Source organism: Tachypleus tridentatus, chromosome 6 (assembly GCF_004210375.1).
Source record: "Tachypleus tridentatus isolate NWPU-2018 chromosome 6, ASM421037v1, whole genome shotgun sequence".
Classification (NCBI taxonomy): domain Eukaryota; kingdom Metazoa; phylum Arthropoda; class Merostomata; order Xiphosura; family Limulidae; genus Tachypleus; species Tachypleus tridentatus.
In genome coordinates, this window is record NC_134830.1 from 125,994,714 (window position 1) to 126,017,804 (window position 23,091).

At 33.5% G+C, this 23,091-nt stretch overlaps 3 non-coding genes across 3 annotated transcripts; all 3 read right to left on the reverse strand.

Annotated features, from left to right (window-relative positions):
* Nucleotides 1-265: 265 nt before the first annotated feature.
* TRNAI-AAU (transfer RNA isoleucine (anticodon AAU)) lies at nt 266-339 on the reverse strand. The gene has a single exon. It is a non-coding gene; the product is annotated as a tRNA-Ile (tRNA).
* Nucleotides 340-5,068: 4,729 nt separating this feature from the next.
* Nucleotides 5,069-5,142, reverse strand: TRNAI-AAU (transfer RNA isoleucine (anticodon AAU)). The gene has a single exon. It is a non-coding gene; the product is annotated as a tRNA-Ile (tRNA).
* Nucleotides 5,143-9,047: 3,905 nt separating this feature from the next.
* TRNAI-AAU (transfer RNA isoleucine (anticodon AAU)) lies at nt 9,048-9,121 on the reverse strand. The gene has a single exon. It is a non-coding gene; the product is annotated as a tRNA-Ile (tRNA).
* Between the last annotated feature and the right edge of the window lie 13,970 nt (nt 9,122-23,091).

Below are 23,091 nucleotides of genomic sequence, written 5' to 3' on the forward strand. Positions count from 1 at the left end.
GTGTAGAATGATGGAAAAGAATACCTCTTCGGCGTGTTTTTCGAATTCTGGAATGGGCGATGATTGCACCAGGCTGAGCCTCACCAATAAACGTGGCGATATGTGACGCTGAGAGAGCGTAGAGAGAGGTCGACTATCGGCAGGATAAGTGAAGTAGGTTCACGCAATGAAAACATCATGTTAGCAGAGAGATAAACACGGTCCAGCTGGCTTGGTGTCTTTGCTGGGAATCACAAAATGTGTCGGAAAAGTAATAACTCATAAATGGCCTGTATGGGGATCGAACCCACGACCTTCGCGTTATTAGCACGACGCTCTAACCAACTGAGCTAACAGGCCAATGAATCCAAAACATCTGGCAATATGGAAAATATTTCTTTCTTTTCATTAGCAGCAACAAACTTACAAGCAGTCCTGAATAACTTAGAAGAATACTGCCAGAATGTCAAAATAAAGATAAAAATTCTGAAAATCCAACTAATACTATTCGCCAGAGAAAGAATACTGAAACAATACTAGACGAAAGTTACACATGATCGGATCACTTTGACGGACTGCTCCCTCGGTTAAATATTTAGGATTAACTTACGACATCAACTTAACGTGGATACAGCATACTAACAATATCCTAACTAGAATCTGGGAAAGAGCAAATTTGGCTAGAAGCATATTCGGTTAAAATCAAGGCACATTAACAAATAATATAATAAAAATCTACAAAAAATACATAATACCCATAATAGAATACACATGTCCAGCCTGGATAAACATATCACAAAAACAATTACACAAACTAGGAAAAATACAAAATTCAATCTTAACCTCAGCTTATAAAGTACCCCTCGTACTTCGTCCACATTCATGCACAAGTATGCAAACACAGACAGAATTTTCGACAGGCTCTTCCATAGTGCACTGAATTATTTTAATAAGAATTGACATAAACATTTTTTATTGTGGGATCTTGACAGATACTACGTACGTGATGAACATAGTCCTCAGCATCTCTCTCCAATAAATACATATTTAAGAAATATAAATGAAGCTGATCACCAAGCACTTGACGATTAGAATTAGTATAATATTCGTAGCTTTATTTCCTTTCTTTACTTTTTCTTTTTTCTTATTTTATTAAATATTTCAGAATATAAATAGATTTAAAAAATTAAAAGTAATAACGAAAAGTATAAAAACAGAAAATCAAAAAAAATAATTCATAATGTCAAAAAAATAGCATCTCAAGGCAATGTTCATATATTGCCTTGAAAAGGGCCGGAGTACTGTGGGTTACTCTGGCCCTAAATCACTCCCAACGAAAATATAGTAGTAGTCGACATTAAAGTTAGGGATGGAAGAAGAGGTCATTTGCAACGGACCCTCCTGGGTATCTGAAATCTAACATACCCAAATACCCACAAAGAAGAAGTTGTCGGCAAGTGATATTCTCGGCAAACGGGTTGTCGCCGAGCCATCTGTCGATTAGTACTGTTATCGTTGAATTGAGTGTCGCTCATGTTGGCTATGGCTCGGTCGACAGTGAATAGTTTGTGTTATGTATTTTCGTTTTCCTATGTTAAAGGCGTTTCTTTGGTGTAAATATATATCTGTATTTGTGGATTATTTTTATCATCTGAAAGTCTTTTGTTTTTCTTCGTTTGTATGAAGCCAGCATGTATATTCAAGTTTTTCTTTTGTATCTTTTAATACTTCGAGTCCCGGTCGCACCAAACATGCTCGCCCTTTAAGCTGTAGAGGCGTTATAATGTGACGGTCAATCCCATTATTCGTTGGTAAAAGTGTAGCCCAAGAGTTGGCGGTCGGGGATGATGACAAGTTGTCTTCCCTCTAGTCTTATACTGCTAAATTAGGGACGGCTAGCACAGATAGCCCTTGAGTAGTTTTGCGCGAAATTCAAAAAATAACAAATAAATAACTTTTAATGCTTTCAAATATCACTGCTATTATGTTTATCATGAAAGATCTTTTCATTGTGCGTTGTACTACATTACATCATAGATAAAGAGATTTATTTTCTTGTATTTAAATGTGGTTTTTTTAGTTTAAAGTTTGTGCTATTGATCATTCTTTGGAACAAGAAGCATTTAGTGTTTCTTGACCACGTAAGGTCAGTAGATTTTAAAGTCGAAATTAGTAGGAAGAAGTATAATATGTAGACACATTATTCATTTCCTACTTTTGTATTTTAATGTTGGAATTTTCAAAGCTTTTGTGTAGTCTGATTCTAAACACTTTTTGTATAAACACGGTATGAAAACTACTTAGTTTCCTTCTAGTTGCCTTTGATGTTTACAAAACTCAAGGTCAGTCACATCAATTGACACGTTTTTTTTTCATAAATTTAATAAGTAGTGGTTATAATATTATTTACAAACTACATTTGTACTATATCACAGATAGGATAGAGAAAAGTGGAACTTTCCCTCATTTGTTTTCAGTGGCGTGTGATCTGACAAACGTTTCTAACAACGTACTCATGCAATTAATTTGTTGGCTGGAATGGTTCTCGGTTTAACACCATTATTTAATTATTTCCAAGAGTCGTGTTCTTTTACATTTTCCGCTTCTTCGAAGTTGATTGGTGGTATGCCTCTAATATCTTTGCTTATATGTCTCTCGTTCTTTTTTTTTTTCGTTTCTGGAGCCATACATTGTTTTATTTAATTCTCTGCATTTCTCCAAAATGTCTAATCTGTCGTTTATTTTGTCTCATTTCTTGCCTCTGATTGCGTTCATTAGCGGTTTTATCCATTTTTTGTATCTCTTTATCCTCTGTGCTCTCTCCATTAGATTATTTTTTTCCTTTTATTTTTCGGTCTCAATCCTTTTTCATTTCAACCAATCTAACTAATAATGTCTTATTTTCCTTTTTCCGACGATCTTTCCTTCTTTTCTAAAGTATTTCTTTTAACTTGTTTTCTTGTGACAGTGAAAAAAATTTTACGCGTCTTATTTTTTTTTTCGGTAACGTTGATAATGTTACTTAGTTCTTCAGATCTTTTATTTCATTCTAAGTGCTTCATATCTGTTTTCTAGAATTAAATGAAAAGTATTGTTATACTATTCAAGCACATAATTGTCCATTAGTATTGTTTTCATTCTTCCACAATATACGTAACATGCAGGAAAGAAAACTATATAAAACAAGGAAAGCACTAAAATAAACGAATCATGATAAATCCGTTACACCTTTCGAAACAGGCACGCCATTTAACAAAATTTAATCAAAGTTTATTATCAATAGAGTTGTGGCATATTTCTTTCGCGCCACACGTGAAGTACTTGTGAAATATATAGGCTGTCTAATAGCCTTGATGTCGTAAACAAATTAAAAGTTTTAAAATTTGTATTAAAATAGTACAAAAGTATTTACCAGATAATATTAAAAATGTCTATTTTTAAAAGGTAAAATATATCATCGTAAACATTTTTGAAAAATAGCTCTGAAGTGTTTTCTATTATTTGAGGTTTCAAGAAGACAAAAATAAATTAATTATAACAGAGCAGTATAGTGAGATTCTAAACATCTCTTTACTATAAGGCATACGAAGGGTTAGCTACTCAAATTACTAGGGTAGTTGATACTACATGAGTGTCACTGTGACGTAATACAAATTTGAAGTAGCAATTTATCAGGTCATTCTATAAATAATGTCCGAAAATTTAATACACAAAATGCATCATCATTTCTGTCTTTGTAAACGTCTTTAACGACGAAAATATGTTGCAGGACGAATATTAAAATGTTCAGGCAAATATAAAATCTAACTCAACACATTAAACGAATAAACCTTTGTGAAGATGGATGCAAAGAGCAGGGAAATGCAAATCCAGCACGTCGGCACATTAATACAGATGTCTATAGTTTAAGAAAATTTACATACTTAATGATGGGCCTCTTTTCAGTGTTGGGATCAACAGATGCAATGAAACTGAATTTTGCTGTAGGGGAGAAGCGAAAGTACTCGGTAAAACCCCCTTTCAGGTCCAGGGCTCCGAATAAAAATGCCCTGACCGTGCCCGAAAGCAACCTGTAGGAGAAAAGATACACGGATGTTAACGTAAAATAGCTGTGGTATAGAGGAAACAACACAGATTAGTGTTAGAAGAGACTTGACGTTTGTAGGAAGTCGATAAGGTTAGGTTCAAGAAAACCGACATTGGTATTTTTGCTTGGTGTGATCATTATCAACCTACTGTGCGATAATGGTCTCAGGTTATCTGGAAGACCGTGTGCGTGACGTAGCTGGTACAGATGGCTGGATTTCTTGCGGATGTTTGCAAGAGGCTCTGGTGAATCGCTTGTTGTCTTCTTTTCTCTGGATTGCTTGATGGTTGCTGTCGATGTTGCTTAGTGATCGTAAGCTGTAGAAGTCTGTTTCGGTAATCTTGCTTGTAGATTGTTTCTTCAGCTGTGTTATATCGATGACTGGATTTTGTGAGTCGTAATTTGGTGGAGTATTTTGTGTTGGAATGGCGTGTTTGGGCAACAGCGACGACTTTGGGCACTGAAATGGAATAAATGGTAATAGCATCAGTTGCGTAAAACGCAGACGGCACTGTGCTTCGAAGTAGTTACTATCTTCATAAATTTGGTAGATTGATTGAAATTTTTGGAGAAAATTCTGTGTACTATGTATATCTTGATCTTGCTGTGGCTTTCCAGGGAATGTTTGAATTCTGTGGGATGAAATCCTTTGAGAAAAACAGAGAACCTGTCGGTGTGGGTCTAACTGACTTTGACTTGTGCCCTCCAGTGCTTGCATACGTGTGATAAGTCTCCTGGTGTAGAATGATGGAAAAGAATACCTCTTCGGCGTGTTTTTCGAATTCTGGAATGGGCGATGATTGCACCAGGCTGAGCCTCACCAATAAACGTGGCGATATGTGACGCTGAGAGAGCGTAGAGAGAGGTCGACTATCGGCAGGATAAGTGAAGTAGGTTCACGCAATGAAAACATCATGTTAGCAGAGAGATAAACACGGTCCAGCTGGCTTGGTGTCTTTGCTGGGAATCACAAAATGTGTCGGAAAAGTAATAACTCATAAATGGCCTGTATGGGGATCGAACCCACGACCTTCGCGTTATTAGCACGACGCTCTAACCAACTGAGCTAACAGGCCAATGAATCCAAAACATCTGGCAATATGGAAAATATTTCTTTCTTTTCATTAGCAGCAACAAACTTACAAGCAGTCCTGAATAACTTAGAAGAATACTGCCAGAATGTCAAAATAAAGATAAAAATTCTGAAAATCCAACTAATACTATTCGCCAGAGAAAGAATACTGAAACAATACTAGACGAAAGTTACACATGATCGGATCACTTTGACGGACTGCTCCCTCGGTTAAATATTTAGGATTAACTTACGACATCAACTTAACGTGGATACAGCATACTAACAATATCCTAACTAGAATCTGGGAAAGAGCAAATTTGGCTAGAAGCATATTCGGTTAAAATCAAGGCACATTAACAAATAATATAATAAAAATCTACAAAAAATACATAATACCCATAATAGAATACACATGTCCAGCCTGGATAAACATATCACAAAAACAATTACACAAACTAGGAAAAATACAAAATTCAATCTTAACCTCAGCTTATAAAGTACCCCTCGTACTTCGTCCACATTCATGCACAAGTATGCAAACACAGACAGAATTTTCGACAGGCTCTTCCATAGTGCACTGAATTATTTTAATAAGAATTGACATAAACATTTTTTATTGTGGGATCTTGACAGATACTACGTACGTGATGAACATAGTCCTCAGCATCTCTCTCCAATAAATACATATTTAAGAAATATAAATGAAGCTGATCACCAAGCACTTGACGATTAGAATTAGTATAATATTCGTAGCTTTATTTCCTTTCTTTACTTTTTCTTTTTTCTTATTTTATTAAATATTTCAGAATATAAATAGATTTAAAAAATTAAAAGTAATAACGAAAAGTATAAAACAGAAAATCAAAAAAATAATTCATAATGTCAAAAAATAGCATCTCAAGGCAATGTTCATATATTGCCTTGAAAAGGGCCAGAGTACTGTGGGTTACTCTGGCCCTAAATCACTCAACGAAAATATAGTAGTAGTCGACATTAAAGTTAGGGATGGAAGAAGAGGTCATTTGCAACGGACCCTCCTGGGTATCTGAAATCCAACATACCCAAATACCCACAAAGAAGAAGTTGTCGGCAAGTGATATTCTCGGCAAACGGGTTGTCGCCGAGCCATCTGTCGATTAGTACTGTTATCGTTGAATTGAGTGTCGCTCATGTTGGCTATGGCTCGGTCGACAGTGAATAGTTTGTGTTATGTATTTTCGTTTTCCTATGTTAAAGGCGTTTCTTTGGTGTAAATATATATCTGTATTTGTGGATTATTTTTATCATCTGAAAGTCTTTTGTTTTTCTTCGTGTGTATGAAGCCAGCATGTATATTCAAGTTTTTCTTTTGTATCTTTTAATACTTCGAGTCCCGGTCGCACCAAACATGCTCGCCCTTTAAGCTGTAGAGGCGTTATAATGTGACGGTCAATCCCATTATTCGTTGGTAAAAGTGTAGCCCAAGAGTTGGCGGTCGGGGATGATGACAAGTTGTCTTCCCTCTAGTCTTATACTGCTAAATTAGGGACGGCTAGCACAGATAGCCCTTGAGTAGTTTTGCGCGAAATTCAAAAATAACAAATAAATAACTTTTAATGCTTTCAAATATCACTGCTATTATGTTTATCATGAAAGATCTTTTCATTGTGCGTTGTACTACATTACATCATAGATAAAGAGATTTATTTTCTTGTATTTAAATGTGGTTTTTAGTTTAAAGTTTGTGCTATTGATCATTCTTTGGAACAAGAAGCATTTAGTGTTTCTTGACCACGTAAGGTCAGTAGATTTTAAAGTCGAAATTAGTAGGAAGAAGTATAATATGTAGACACATTATTCATTTCCTACTTTTGTATTTTAATGTTGGAATTTTCAAAGCTTTTGTGTAGTCTGATTCTAAACACTTTTTGTATAAACACGGTATGAAAACTACTTAGTTTCCTTCTAGTTGCCTTTGATGTTTACAAAACTCAAGGTCAGTCACATCAATTGACACGTTTTTTTTCATAAATTTAATAAGTAGTGGTTATAATATTATTTACAAACTACATTTGTACTATATCACAGATAGGATAGAGAAAAGTGGAACTTTCCTCATTTGTTTTCAGTGGCGTGTGATCTGACAAACGTTTCTAACAACGTACTCATGCATTTAATTTGTTGGCTGGAATGGTTCTCGGTTTAACACCATTATTTAATTATTTCCAAGAGTCGTGTTCTTTTACATTTTCCGCTTCTTCGAAGTTGATTGGTGGTATGCCTCTAATATCTTTGCTTATATGTCTCTCGTTCTTTTTTTTTTCGTTTCTGGAGCCATACATTGTTTTATTTAATTCTCTGCATTTCTCCAAAATGTCTAATCTGTCGTTTATTTTGTCTCATTTCTTGCCTCTGATTCCGTTCATTAGCGGTTTTATCCATTTTTTGTATCTCTTTATCCTCTGTGCTCTCTCCATTAGATTATTTTTTCCTTTTATTTTTCGGTCTCAATCCTTTTTCATTTCAACCAATCTAACTAATAATGTCTTATTTTCCTTTTTCCGACGATCTTTCCTTCTTTTCTAAAGTATTTCTTTTAACTTGTTTTCTTGTGACAGTGAAAAAAAATTTTACGCGTCTTATTTTTTTTTCGGTAACGTTGATAATGTTACTTAGTTCTTCAGATCTTTTATTTCATTCTAAGTGCTTCATATCTGTTTTCTAGAATTAAATGAAAAGTATTGTTATACTATTCAAGCACATAATTGTCCATTAGTATTGTTTTCATTCTTCCACAATATACGTAACATGCAGAAAAGAAAACTATATAAAAACAAGGGAAAGCACTAAAATAAACGAATCATGATAAATCCGTTACACCTTTCGAAACAGGCACGCCATTTAACAAAATTTAATCAAAGTTTATTATCAATAGAGTTGTGGCATATTTCTTTCGCGCCACACGTGAAGTACTTGTGAAATATATAGGCTGTCTAATAGCCTTGATGTCGTAAACAAATTAAAAGTTTTAAAATTTGTATTAAAATAGTACAAAAGTATTTACCAGATAATATTAAAATGTCTATTTTAAAAGGTAAAATATATCATCGTAAACATTTTTGAAAAATAGCTCTGAAGTGTTTTCTATTATTTGAGGTTTCAAGAAGACAAAAATAAATTAATTATAACAGAGCAGTATAGTGAGATTCTAAACATCTCTTTACTATAAGGCATACGAAGGGTTAGCTACTCAAATTACTAGGGTAGTTGATACTACATGAGTGTCACTGTGACGTAATACAAATTTGAAGTAGCAATTTATCAGGTCATTCTATAAATAATGTCCGAAAATTTAATACACAAAATGCATCATCATTTCTGTCTTTGTAAACGTCTTTAACGACGAAAATATGTTGCAGGACGAATATTAAAATGTTCAGGCAAATATAAAATCTAACTCAACACATTAAACGAATAAACCTTTGTGAAGATGGATGCAAAGAGCAGGGAAATGCAAATCCAGCACGTCGGCACATTAATACAGGGAATGTTTGAATTCTGTGGGATGAAGTCCTTTGAGAAAACAGAGAACCTGTCGGTGTGGGTCTAACTGACTTTGACTTGTGCCCTCCAGTGCTTGCATACGTGTGATAAGTCTCCTGGTGTAGAATGATGGAAAAGAATACCACTTCGGCGTGTTTTTCGAATTCTGGAATGGTCGATGATTGCACCAGGCTGAGCCTCACCAATAAACGTGGCGATATGTGACGCTGAGAGAGCGTAGAGAGAGGTCGACTATCGGCAGGATAAGTGAAGTAGGTTCACGCAATGAAAACATCATGTTAGCAGAGAGATAAACACGGTCCAGCTGGCTTGGTGTCTTTGCTGGGAATCACAAAATGTGTCGGAAAAGTAATAACTCATAAATGGCCTGTATGGGGATCGAACCCACGACCTTCGCGTTATTAGCACGACGCTCTAACCAACTGAGCTAACAGGCCACTGAATTCAAACCATGTGGCAATATTGAAAATATTTCTTTCTTTTCATCAGCAGCAACAAATTTACAAGCAGTCCTGAATAACTTAGGAGAATACTGCCAGAATTTCAAAATAAAGATAAAAATTCTGAAAATCCAACTAATACTATTCGCCAGAGAAAGAATACTGAAACAAAACTAGACGAAAGTTACACATCATCGAATCACTTTGACGGACTGCTCCCTCGGTTAAATATTTAGAATTAACTTACGACATCAAATTAACGTGGATACAGCATACTAACAATATCTAACTAGAATCTGGGAAAGAGCAAATTTGGCTAGAAGCCTATTTGGTTAAAATCAAGGCACATTAACAAATAATATAATAAAATCTAAAAAAATATATAATACCCATAATAGAATACACTGTAGCTGGTACAGTTGTCTGGATTTCATGAGAGGTTTGCTAGAAGCTCTGATGAGTCGCTAGTTGTCTTCTTCTCTTTGGAATGCTTGGTGGTTGCTGTCGATGTTGGTTTATCGGAAAGAGCAGATGTTTCTTATAGTGTTTCAAATTTCTTTTCATCCAAGTACGTTCTGAGGTTGTCACTTGTACAATATATAAATTTCTCAATTAGACATAATTTTCGTGGTGTTTCGAAAGTGTTGCCAATATGCGTAGAATTACATCGTCGATCAAAACAAACCTCCATTTCTTGAGCGTATTCCATATGAGGTTAGGTGTCTTCTTTGCGATAACCTCAAAGCTTTTGGTGATAAACCTCCAGTATTAATTCATATACTTTAACCTTATTTTAATCTGTAAAATCTTCAGAAGAGAGAAAGCAGCATAAACTTCTTGGGCTTTACTGTTATTATAGTGACCATTTTATCGGTGGGTCATTCCATGGTTTCGGTACTTTCTTAAAATGCTGAAAATATTTATGAACTTAATTTTCATTCAATGGTGGTATTTTAACATACCGATTGAGTTAGAAATTTTTCATTTTGCGTTGGTCGATCGGGTTGAGTCTAAATTCCGTTTCTTTCAACCAAATTTTTTTCGCGGCTTCAATCCGGGCTTGTCCGGTTTCGAGACGTTTTCTCTTCCTTCAACAAGAGCTTTTTTGGCCTTGAGACCTTTGCTTTCCATTTCCACCCTCGATACGGGGTTGCTTTTGTATTTTCGTTTTAATAGGGGCTTCCTCTTTATGGGCCTCGATGCGAGCTTGTTCAAGTTCGATGTTTTAAATTTTAATTGGATTTCTAAGTTCCTTTATCACTCAACCCTGGTTGGCTAGTGGTAGACACTAGATTATTCCCTAATGCCTTCTCAGCAACAAATCATCATCAACAATACACTTTATAGCTCATATTTTCTTATTGGTAAACCTCTACTTCTAAGAGTTAGGTAACTTTAAGTAATTCACTTTTATTATATTTTTCTAGTTGTTAGAGGTGATTCAGGAAAACCTTGGTAATCATCATGGCCAAATCTTGTTGGCACTGATAAATATAAATTGAATTACGATTTGAATTTTAAATTTAGAACGAATTTTGTCTCTGATTCAGATCCCTTACGAGCCTCCAATTTATTATATTACGTATTATAATTTATCTCGAACTTCAGATATTTGATATGGAATATTTACAGATTTTGAAAATTTAACTTCAGTGTATTTACATTCGACATTATTACTTTTACGAGAACATTATGGAGGCCCAGCATGGCCAGATGGGATAAGGCGTTCGACTCATAATCTGAGGGTTGCGGGTTCGAATCCCCGTTACACCAAACATGCTCGCCCTTTCAGCCGTGGGGATGTTATAATGTGACAGTTAATCCCACTATTCGTTGGTAAAGGAGTAGCCCAAGTGTTGGCGGTAGATGGTGATGACTAGCTGCCTTCTCTTTAGTCTTACAATGCTAAAGTAGGGACAGCTAGCGCAGATAGCCCTTTTGTAGCTTTACGCGAAATTCAAAAAACAAACATGCTGAGATTTATATACCTTGCCCCATATGTTGCTAAATTAGGGACGGCAAGCGCAGATTAGATAGCCCTCGTGTAGCTTTGCGCGAAATTGAAAAACAAACTTTGCAGTGGATAATGAACTGTTATGTGACTTGATTCTGCATCAACTCAAAATTAATTCACTCATCGTGAACCCTCGATAAGATATCAAGGAAATTCCAGGACAGATAGACCACTCAACATTGTTTGTAATTGTGTAAAGCTTTCGCACATAGATCTTTAATTGTAATAAATGTTTTTGTAAATTGTGTTATTATTTCTATATTAAAATATATTTGTATTAAAAAGAAATTTAGGGTATCAGTCGTGTTGGCAAGTTTCATAAATTGGATACATATCCATATTTATTTTACTTTTAAATGTAACTCAATTTTAATTTATTGGAAAGTGTAATATGTAATAAACTTTACCCTCAAAAAGGCAGTTTTCAGAAGTAGTAGTTCCAAAGCTTTACATTGAAGTTAAGCCACAAGCAGCCCATCAAATATCTTCATCGCTTCTATTCGGCTAACTTGCAGTGACAAAATTAAGAAAGTTAAAGAAACTATATAACATATAAAAATAAAACTTGGTACCTTGTAACTAGTATTAATATGATTATTTTAAATTATGCTTCTTTCATTATTTTGATGATATACTTTATAAGAAAAGTTTAAGAATTCAAAAGAATTCAATGTTTTAGACATAAAGGTCCATTGTTTTACAGGTGCATGGCAAGTGGTGTGAGTCATACACCAGTTATGTTTATAGACTAAACCGGGAAATAATAAATGTTATACTCCAAACTTGTCCACTCCATGAAAGTCATAGAGTATATATTACTCGTAAATAGTTAACACAGGTCAGTAAACAGTTTAATAAGTTAGAACATGAGATACAATATGCAATGATGAAAAAAAAAGTTAACAGGCTGGTATCAGTTTAGTATAGTATTTCACATGCTACATCACAGTTTAGTGTTTTAAATTGTTATTCAGTAACGAACACTAACATACTATATACCTTTTAACTAGGGTCAAGTGTAGACGAATGACTGTACAAACATCTTCATCTTACATTGTGAATTTTATCAAGGATCCAGCAAATCTGGTGAAAACAAAGCTTATCAACCTTGATACTTTATTTCATTGAATGAAGGATGTGACATAAAGTTTAGTTTGAAAGTTGTACCAGTGGGTAGTATTACGTATAATAATTTATCGCAGACGAGTCTCCGATATTATGCTACGCACTTTACGTATTACTATTTCAAATAACCGGAAATCTTAATTCAAAAGTTAATTAAATGTTAATAAGTATTAAAGTTATGATATTTGCCAACAAGATTAATACACACAATTTTCTTTCTTAACACAAATATAGTTTAATATTCAAATAATAATACAATTGCTATTTACGGTTATTACAAATATACAAGAGTTTCACAAACTATTGTATATTTCAAATAACCGGAAATCTTAATTCAAAAGTTAATTAAATGTTAATAAGAATTAAAGTTATGATATTTGCCAACAAGATTAATACACAAATTTTCTTTCTTAACACAAATATATTTTAATATTCAAATAATAATACAATTGCTATTTACGGTTATTACAAATATACAAGAGTTTCACAAACTATTCTGCAGTGTTCTATCTGGTATAGAACTAAATATTTTATCGATGGTTCAGGTCAACGAGAAGCAAATTATGAGCTGGTATTATTACATCTCACCTCAACTAGTGCTGTCTTTCCTTGGCTGGCCTCACACCCGTACAAGTTGACTTTTTACTGAGCAAAATATCTAATGTTCTCCTAGAAATACTAATGTCCGAAGCTAATTAACTGAAGTTGCATTGCTTGTGATGTTCGAAATCTATACATTTTCCTGGTCAAATTATATAGTTTTCTGATTAATAAGTATTAATTACAATTTTAGCTTCCAAGGCTTAGAGTATGTTGACTGTAGCCAACCAATAACACTTTCTGACCAGAAACAAGAAAAAGTAAAATTTTTGTTACTTTAAGCATAAGCAAACGGAAAGACCTATTTTTCTCTTCAAACTTTGCTTTTATGACCTGCGTAATGAAATTTTCTAATTCACCCATTTTCCAGAACATTCCAGATAGATTCAGTGCTGTGTTGCTGATAGAAAATTTTCTCGTACTTTCAAGAATTTCCAAAAACCTTTCAGAATTTTCTAGAATTTTCCATAGTTATATATATTCAGGGTCTCACCACTTCAGTTTAGTTTAGCTGCCTAAGTGAACGCATAGATCTATATGATTTTATCAGAGATAGCATCAGGAAGCTGCAAGCATTCTGCTATGTATGTGGTCAATTTATCAAGACAAGAGCAAAAAGTACTCTGTAACAGCATCTGCTAAAATGTGTGAAGCCTATAAGGCATATTTTGGCATGACTGTCGGGGATTAAGACAAACCTTGGGCACCTCATTTTACCTACGAGCACTGTAAAAACGCTAGAAGGTAAGACGGACAATATTTGCTTGCTTATATAGTAAGATTTTATATCATACAAATTTTAGACCTTTTAAAATTTAAATATATTTTTATTTTTTTAAAGAGGAAAGAGCAAGTCAGAGGAAGCGTCACCGACATTTTTCAAGCTTCTTCACTCGTCAAGATGGGCTCTGCTTCTGTCACAATGTATCCGGTCTGTGGATACAAGAGGCAACTGGAATTGCCTGTAACCCGAACGAGTGGCGCCTCTTCATTGATAGCTCATCCAGAAGCCCTAAAGCTATGCTGCTCCATAACGGGAATAAGTATCCGTCTCTTTCCCCAGCTCATTCGATGAACCTCAAAGAGGAATACAACAGCGTCAAGACATTGCTAGAAGCCTTGAAGTATGATGAGTATGGCTGTGAGGTTTTGGAGACTTCAAAATGGTGGCATTCCTGATGGGTCTCCAAGGAGCCTTTATCAAGTTTCCCTGTTATCTTTATGAGTTCAAAAAGACAATAATGCAGCAGAAACTACACAAAACATTCAAGGTGTTCATGGTGTGGGGTCTTTCAACGAAAGAAAACGTCGAAGGTGGTTTCAGAAATTCAGGTCAGGTGACTACAGCTTAAGTGATGCGTCACGTTCAGGTCGTTTTGTTGCGTTTAATGATGATTGCTGCTGGCTGCTGAAAATTATGCTGTAACAGTTGAAGAATTAGCACAAAAGCTTAATTCAACCCATTCAACAGATCACCATCATCTGCAACAGCTTGGAGGTGTGGAAAGTCAGTCCCCTAGGAAAGTCTTTTAAGCGTTTGGTGGGACATTGTTTGTGCGATCCACTTTGAGTTGCTGCCACTCATTTTAACGATATATACATATTGCATAAGACTTCTATTGTCAACAGTTAGAACGCTTGAATGTTGCACTGAAAGAAAAGAAGCTTGCTTTGATCAATCATAAAGGTGTTGTGTTACACCAGGATGATGCATGGCCCCATACAGCAAGGATCACATCTACAAACATTGAAGAGCTAGAGTGAGAAAAACTTCAACATCCTCCTTATTCTCCAGACCTTGCACCATCTGATTATCATCTATTCCAAAGTTTGCAGAATTATCTTGATGGAAAAGAGCTTGGAACACATTAAGATGTCAAAACTACCCTCTCTACATTCTTTACCTCCAAACCACAAAAATTTTATAGAAGTGCTGTTCAGAAGCTTGTGAATCGTTGGCCGGAAGTAATTAATTATGATGGAACATAAATTATTGATTAAATAACATTAAAAGCGTTTGAATTCCTCTCTCTTTTTCTGAACCTAAAATCGGACATTGCTTAAGGGATGACTTGATATATTGTTATGTGGTGGTTGTTGTTTTTGAATTAAGTACAAAGCTATACAATGGGTTATCTGTGCTCTGCCCACCACGGGTATCGAAACCCGATTTTTAGCGTTGTAAATCTGCAGGCATGCCGCTGTGCTCCTGGGGGGCATGTTACATCGTATAGTATTGTAAAGTTATGATAATCTATTGAGAAGATATTTAAAATACAATTTCCGTGAATAAGTTGGCAGTGCTACGCTTGCCTGATTAAGTTCCGTTAAGAAATAATGAAATGGTTATGTTATTATATCGATATAATATTTTTACTATTTCACGCTTTTCTTGACCATATGATAGAAACCTATTATCAGAAATATTTCCTTGGTTAACTTTATTTTTTACATAATTAAGTCTACTTTACCCTGAAATAAAAAGAAGGTAATTAGAGACAATAAGTTCTATTAAAAGGCGTAACAGTGTCAGCCGTAAATTTCCGAACTGAGAATACTAAAATCCAGAGTTTTATTCCTGTGTGCACAAAGCACAAAGTTAATTTTATAAGTTTGCGATAACAACAAGAGAATATAATATAATTGATATAGTGAACCACCAAACAGACCATTCCATCATCGTGATAAATTATTACCCTCTTTCCCCAATATTTTCTGCAAATAAAATTATCTGCAAGTGTTTACGAGTAACATATATGCTACTTAGTGGTTTTGTATCTATAATTCGTTGTTGCTTTAATTTTGCAAGTGCATTACAAACTTAATTCAGGCCTAATTATGAATTTTTTAGGCTACACATCAAGTTGTTTCTATAACATTGGCCTCTTAATTGACTCGTTGAATAGATAACAATAAGATTTCCAAAACTTCACTTATTCAGTTATATATCTAAACTCTTAATCAAAACTGGCTACGTAAGATTTTACCAAATGACGCTAATTCGTACAGTTTCCATCACATTTTACAACAAACGACACTGAAAACAGAGCTATCTCTTCCCCAAATCATTTACAAAAGATAATTGTAATACAAAACTTTTGAATATAATTCAGATAGATGTAAAACAAAACAGTTTTAAATTGTTCAATTGTTAAATGAAAGATGAATCGCAGGAAGTTAGTGATATATGCTTGGTAAAGTTTACATCATGACAAGTTGTTTGTGTCTTAGAAATTGATACGCTGATTAAACTGTAGAGTCCAATAGGTCATTAAGAAGCAGCCAATATTGTGTGTCTGTGGTTTATGAATAAACAGAAGTTGTAGCTGAAAACAAAAACGAGAAATTTCATTTACTGCCTTTTCGTGAGACACGATGGAATTTCCTCAGGATCTCCAACGTAAACAAATACTTTATGCACCCTACTTCACTCAACAAAAAAACACCAAAACTATTTACTACTACAGCAATGACTGGTCTCGTGCTGTTCCCACATCCCCCAAGCGTGTTCCTTATTTGAATGCAGTTTATACGTTCACTATATAATCTCACATTCTTCTATATTTAGTCAAAAATATAAAGAATAAAATATTTAAATAAGTGGGTATATAGGGAACCATTTAATAATAATTCTTTCGTAGCAAAATTCATTATAAACTAACATTTTACATGCCTAATAATTCACATGGAATGATTTTATAAAAATCTTAAATGTATGCGTGACATTGGTACTGTTTTATTTCATTTGAAACTTGTTTAAAAAAAAAACAATGATAATCATCCTTCGTCAGCTTAAAAAAGGCATTCACACTATAACAACTGTTGTAATAAATCGTAAATAAGTCTTCACATCACTATTGCGTTTGTCGTATCTCAGTCAGCTTGATAAGCTCTGGATTGGGTGAAATGCATCACCAGTAATGGACATGACAAACAATAAGGTTGGAATATTACCGAAGTACACTCTTCTTCTTAAAAAAAACAACAGTCAAATAGCTAAATACAGCATGCAATTTGACATTATAAGATATTTTATTATTCATTAATTGAGTCAAGTAGAGCAGGTTTAAGTTAATACGAGCTGCCTAATGCTGCTATCGAACCAAATACCACTGACATTATTACATAAACTTTATCTTATGGAGAATCCAAAGGTGTCGGTTATCAGAAAGCGTCAAGATGAGGATAATATCATTTTGTTGGAGCCAATAATGAGGATAATTTTACCACAAACAATGCTGTGGTCATGCTAGATTTATCATATAATGTATAAAAAATTACACTTCCAAATTTAGCCATTTTACTGCTAACACGACGTAAAAGCCGAGTTACTTATTGATTGTACGTAAGTCGCTAGTTCACATATCTAAAACATGTCCCTCGAAGCTTTCTTGCACGTGCAAGTTCTTAAAATATTCTGTATGCTATAAACGTAGAATTTTAGTAATTATTGGCTAAGAGATCAAATATTAAACCATGTGAGGGCTTGCTTTCTGATAGCCAGATATTATCAATCTAAATTTTTCAGCACAATATTACTGTTGTCCTCAAGGAATAAATATGAATAGCAATTTATAAGTTTAATTTTGACCCTTCAAATTTAATATTAAGAACAACCTACACGAGAGCACGTGGTTCCCACTAGAATGTGCAAATAATGCTGAGTTGGATTGTCTTGAACTTGCTGTTTAGACGCGCCCGATAAATATGATAGAAGTTGAAAGCGCTGTATGCTTCTTAAGAGAATGTTATAGAACACTTTTAGTCATGCTTTTCCAGATATACAGGGACAAACAGGTGGTTCAAGCAACTACGATTTTATGTTTATATCTTTTTTAAAAAAATTATTACAGGCCTTTCACTCAAATGTTATCAAATACAATATAAAAAATACGGGGTTTTCGACTGTTAAGCAACAAAAAAGTAAGATTTAAGCATTTATAAACTTACTAGCAAAGTATATAAAACACTACATGGTTTTCAAGATTCTTAAAACTCTGAATCAATGAAAGATGTTTCAGTTATACCAAACCTTTCATTTACATTATTTCGTTAGCAGTTTCGTTTTAGATTAAGTTTACATGACAAAATTGGGGCTGCTTTCATAACTTGTTTGGGTATTTGGCCGTTCCAGTCACATTCTTTTTTCCTGGACATAATTTCTGAATACAATTTCAATTGATCACAAACTGCCAGTAATTTCTCTGATTTAACAATTACCTCTGCAGTATGTTCGATTAGTTGCACATAAATCATTTCTTTATTAGTTTGTACGTTAATTATTTTGAGGGATCTAAGAGTCAAATTACAGCTAATTCATAAAATGTAATTATTATTGGCAAGTTTTTTACCCGATACATATAGTATGTTTTGCAGGCTGGCTCTTGTAAAGCAAATGTCAAGTTTTGTAATCTAATAAATGGTTTCTGGTTTCATACAAGATCGGATTCTCGCAGTCTACAGCAAACACTCTGCTTTCAAAAATCCCTGAAGAAAGGCATTCACTAGACCAACCAAAGATTGATGCAAGAAATGGGTTAAAGGTCCTCCAATCTAAAATGTCTCCACGTAAGTATAAAAAATTACTTCACAGACAACAGAAAGTGTAGTTGTACCACAATGTCTTTTATCAATCCTTTGCAGACTCATTTGTAATAGCCACTTTTCTGTATTCGAACTCGTCCAGAACAGTTAGTTCCTCACATTAATTTTTTTACTAGCATCAAAATATTATGCAATTCTTTCTAAAGCATATAGTAAATTGAGCAATGGTTTTCTAAATGTCAAGCAAAGAACTTTTAAAGCTTTATTTTCATCTTACAATTATGAAAAATTCTTTCTTGTGGACAGCTTGAGAAAGTAACAGTACAAGTTTACATTTAGCAAAGTTTCCTGAAAAATACAAAGCTACAGAATGGGCTATCTGTATTGTGAAACCCAGTTTTAGCATCACAAGTTTCTTGAGATTACTGCTGTGTCACAAGGAGGCCTTGTGGCAACTTCTTTACAATCTTGACTATACACAGCAAGTCCTCTGCAAAATGCATTGTGAAGAGTATGGATAGTTCAAAACTTCAAATCAACCATACATCTTTTTCCTACACTGCTTCATCAAATTATCTATTAATCAACATGCTTACATTAAGACCACCTGAGAAAATGCTTAAATCTGATCATTTCACTGATCACTTTTCATCACTGAAAATTTATGCCAGCAATGAAAGGCATAAAGGTGAAATGTTGAGCAAATGAAGATAAAAGTAGATTCTCTGCCATTTATGGTCATTTAATTTATTCATAATTAGATGCTGTATTCTAATGGTAAACTAAGCACTGACAGTGTCTTTTGGATAACTTCTCATATTTTTTTGCAAATGAATGACCAAATAAGAAATAAACCTAACATGCACAGCATGCATTTTTACTGGGTGATTGGTAGTTTTGTCAAAATTTAAGATTTACCATATATTTTGGTGATGAACTGATTTCACTGACAATATATTTGGTAAGTCAGAGCTCTCAAGCTTGAAGTCCTTCACAATTTGCTATTGGGAAACATGACATAGAATAGAGATCACTGATATTCTCACCAGAAGAAAAACAGTAACTTTCACAACTAAATTAGAATGACTGGTGTATAACAGCTATTTGCCTCATACCTTCACGAATCACCCATCAATTTGGTTTCTATTATGGTTTTTGCTAATAACATACTAGAAGTGTTTTCCTGAAAGTGAGAGGAGTAACTTGATGGTACTCATGACTGAGATGAAGACCAAGCTGTTGTTGCTGCTGTAGTATCATATATCCTATTTGAAAGGAGCCAGGTTATTCTCTCACCTCCATATGTGTTCCATATCAGTCAAATGTTATAAATGTGCTACTGGTAGTAAATCTGTGTTGAAGCATGGCAAATTTAACTAATGAGAAGAAGAAAATGACCAAATCAAACATTTTTTTTTAATTTCATGCAAAACTACTCAAGGGCTATCTGCACTAGCCATTCCTGATTTAGCAGTGTAAGACTAGAGGGAAGGCAGCTTGTCATCACCACCCACCACCAACTCTTGGGCTATTCTTTCACCAACAAACAGTGAGATTGACAGTCACATTATAATGCTTTCATGGTAGAAAGGAGGAGCATGTTTGGTGCAACGGGATTTGAACCCATGACCCTCAGATTACGAGTTGAACACCTTAACCCACCTGGCCATACTGGGCCATCCAAATCAAGGAGAATTTATAAATCAAAATAGGGATCGATGCAGTGAGAATATCTGGAATATATTAGTTATTAAGCAAGTTTAATCCAACAGCTTTTATTTGTTGAGACTGGACAAAATATATGGTTTTGGAAACCATTTTAAAAGAGTATAGGTTTTATAAAGGGAGTGTAAGATCTCATTTCAGTTTCCTTAATATCATATGTTATAATGGTTATAATCATTTTAATTTTTTATATAATGAATTTTCTGTTTAAGCTCAAAGCTCTTTACTGGTTTGTCTGTCTTCTAACAACCACAGGAATAAAACTAAAAATTTCAGTCATAAGCCTTTAATGCTACTGCTGACTCACTAATAAGTAACCTAAGTTGTTTCAGGTCAGTGAAAGCTGTGGAATATTATTGCACATGATGAATGGCCGTATTCTAATAAATTTGTTTCCTATGTCTTGATTTATATTATGTACTTCTAACCATTTTTATATAGAATTAGATTAGCCATGATCATAATTTGGTGATGATTATAAACCAAATCAGTCACTGCTGTTTCTTGTATAAAAAACACAGGAGAATTATTACAGTAAATGCATGGTTTATAAATCCCATTTCCAAAATTATAATCCAGAATAGGATCATTAATACATCTTTACTATAGTTGGGTTTTATCATTTTAAAATCCAGAATAGCATTATTAATATATTTACAATACAACTTTTGACACAGTAAGCGTAAGTGTACCGTCACAAAATTTGGCAGACTTTTAGTAAAAAATTACAAATTTTTTTGCATATAAAAATGCAATTTATTTAATCAAATACTTTTACTAGCATTGTAACTCTGCAGATTTATTACTACTGTACCAGCAGAGGATGTTTTTTTCAGTAAGACTTAATATTTTATGTTATATTCTATACTCTAACTATGTAGAGTCCGTCAACTCACTGACCTTGTAACCATCATAAAAAAAAATATATATTTTTTTCATGCTATAATGAATACATATTATAACATGAAGATATAAATGTTTAGTCTAAGTAGCTTAAGTCTCATAATATTTTATACATATATTATATTAACCTTCTATTGGTGCCTAGATAAATAACGTGTGTTGATGTAAAACTGACCTTGTTTTGGCTGTGTTTTAGAGGACTAGTATTTTGTATTATATAGTAACATTTAAATTATTATTCATTATATACATGTATATAGATTATTACTGTTAAGAAATAAGTGAAAAATTTTATTTTTCTTAAAATATAGAATAATAAATAAAGAAGTAAAACAAATAATTATTTCTTCTAGCTTTGGTCTTTGAACTAGGTTGCTGATGGGCACAAGTTGCCAAGCCTTTTAAAATTTTAATACATGAAAGATGTGAAACAAAATTTTTTAAAGGTTTTATATATATATACTGTTGAATAATCAAAAAATCATAAATAACTATACTGGTACCATTGAATTCCCCTTAATCTATAAAGCTTAATAACTAAACTGTATTTAAGTCTAAAAAAAAATATGAAACTTTAAGAAGACTAAAGACACAACCTACTTCATTGAAACTGTGGATTGAAAGAAGTGGAAGTTTTTTCGAAGATTAAGATGATGACGAAAACCATGCTTGGGAAAGAGGTAAATGAAATTACCATGTTTGATTCAGTACACAAGTCATATCTCAGCAAAGTAAAAAATATAAAGTTCTTATTTGATATTCTAGCTTGTTAATATTAGTAATTTGAGTTCCTAGTTTCTACAAAACTATGGAATTAGTATTTTGACATTACAAACATCTAATTTTAACCAGTGCTGCTTTTAACATACCACGTGATTCACTAAAATCTATATTTAATTTTAAATTAAAAATTATTTCATATATAATATTAAAGTTTGAATTATAATATGCAGTTTGATTCCAAACTTACCTGACATCAGTTGAAAAACTAGTAATTCAATAAAATTTTGAATGCAACTCGACAAAAATGATGACATGGCCTTTCACCCCGCAATCCATCACAAAAGGGTTAATGCATCTTTTACGAAGCTAAGTTTTAACAGTATAATCCAGAATACAGTTATTAAAGCATATTCTAGAATTTGGTTTTAATGTGACAGAAAGAGTAGGTAGTTTTCAAAATTAATGATCCTAAACCACTTTGTCTCACCAAAGCCCTTTACAAGATTGTCCCAGGAGAGAAATGTCATGTATATCATTTTATTTTTTATGCACACGTAAGAAACCTAGGCTCTTGATTTGATATTTTGGTTTATTTCATAAAACCTGATTAACAGGACTCACCAATTTTTCTTCTTAGTTGAATATCCAATGAGTAAAACAACTTCTTGTTATATAACTAATTCAAATAGTCTTATGCACCACAGTTATAATTCAGACAGTACTTTTTAAATAATACAGTGAAGTTTACTCCTAAAAGAACTGAGGAAAAGTTCCTGGTTAAATCAGGTCAAAATGGCAGAAAATTCCAATTTAAACTATTTTTAAGGTTGTGGTCTAGCAATTCAAAAGAAAATCTAGTTAACAAGAATGAGATAAAAAAGTCTAATATGTTTAATAGCACAAAAACAAATTTTTAAAGAACAATGTTCCATAATAAAACTATTTTGCACAATAGAAAGATAAAAGTAGACAATGTACTGTTAGTGTACTGCCTTAGTTATAACCCACAAGAGATTTTGAATACCATTATTTTTTAAAGTTTTTATTGTGTTACAATAAATGTTACATTAATAATTATCGTTTGCCATGCTATACACATACATATTTAATTCTCTCTCTCTCCACTGGTAGACAGAAACAGCATTTCAAAACACTGGTCACTGTCTACTTTGAATTTTAGTGAAAAAAGAGAGGTCATAGTCAATTCTTTGGTTTGTTGTAGATTAATAGGAAGACAACTTAAAAAAAAATTCTACCCATCAAAAGCCTCGGAACAGAGCAAACCACTACTTCTGTTGTGGTGGACTGCAGTTTATGTGTATTGCAATTTATT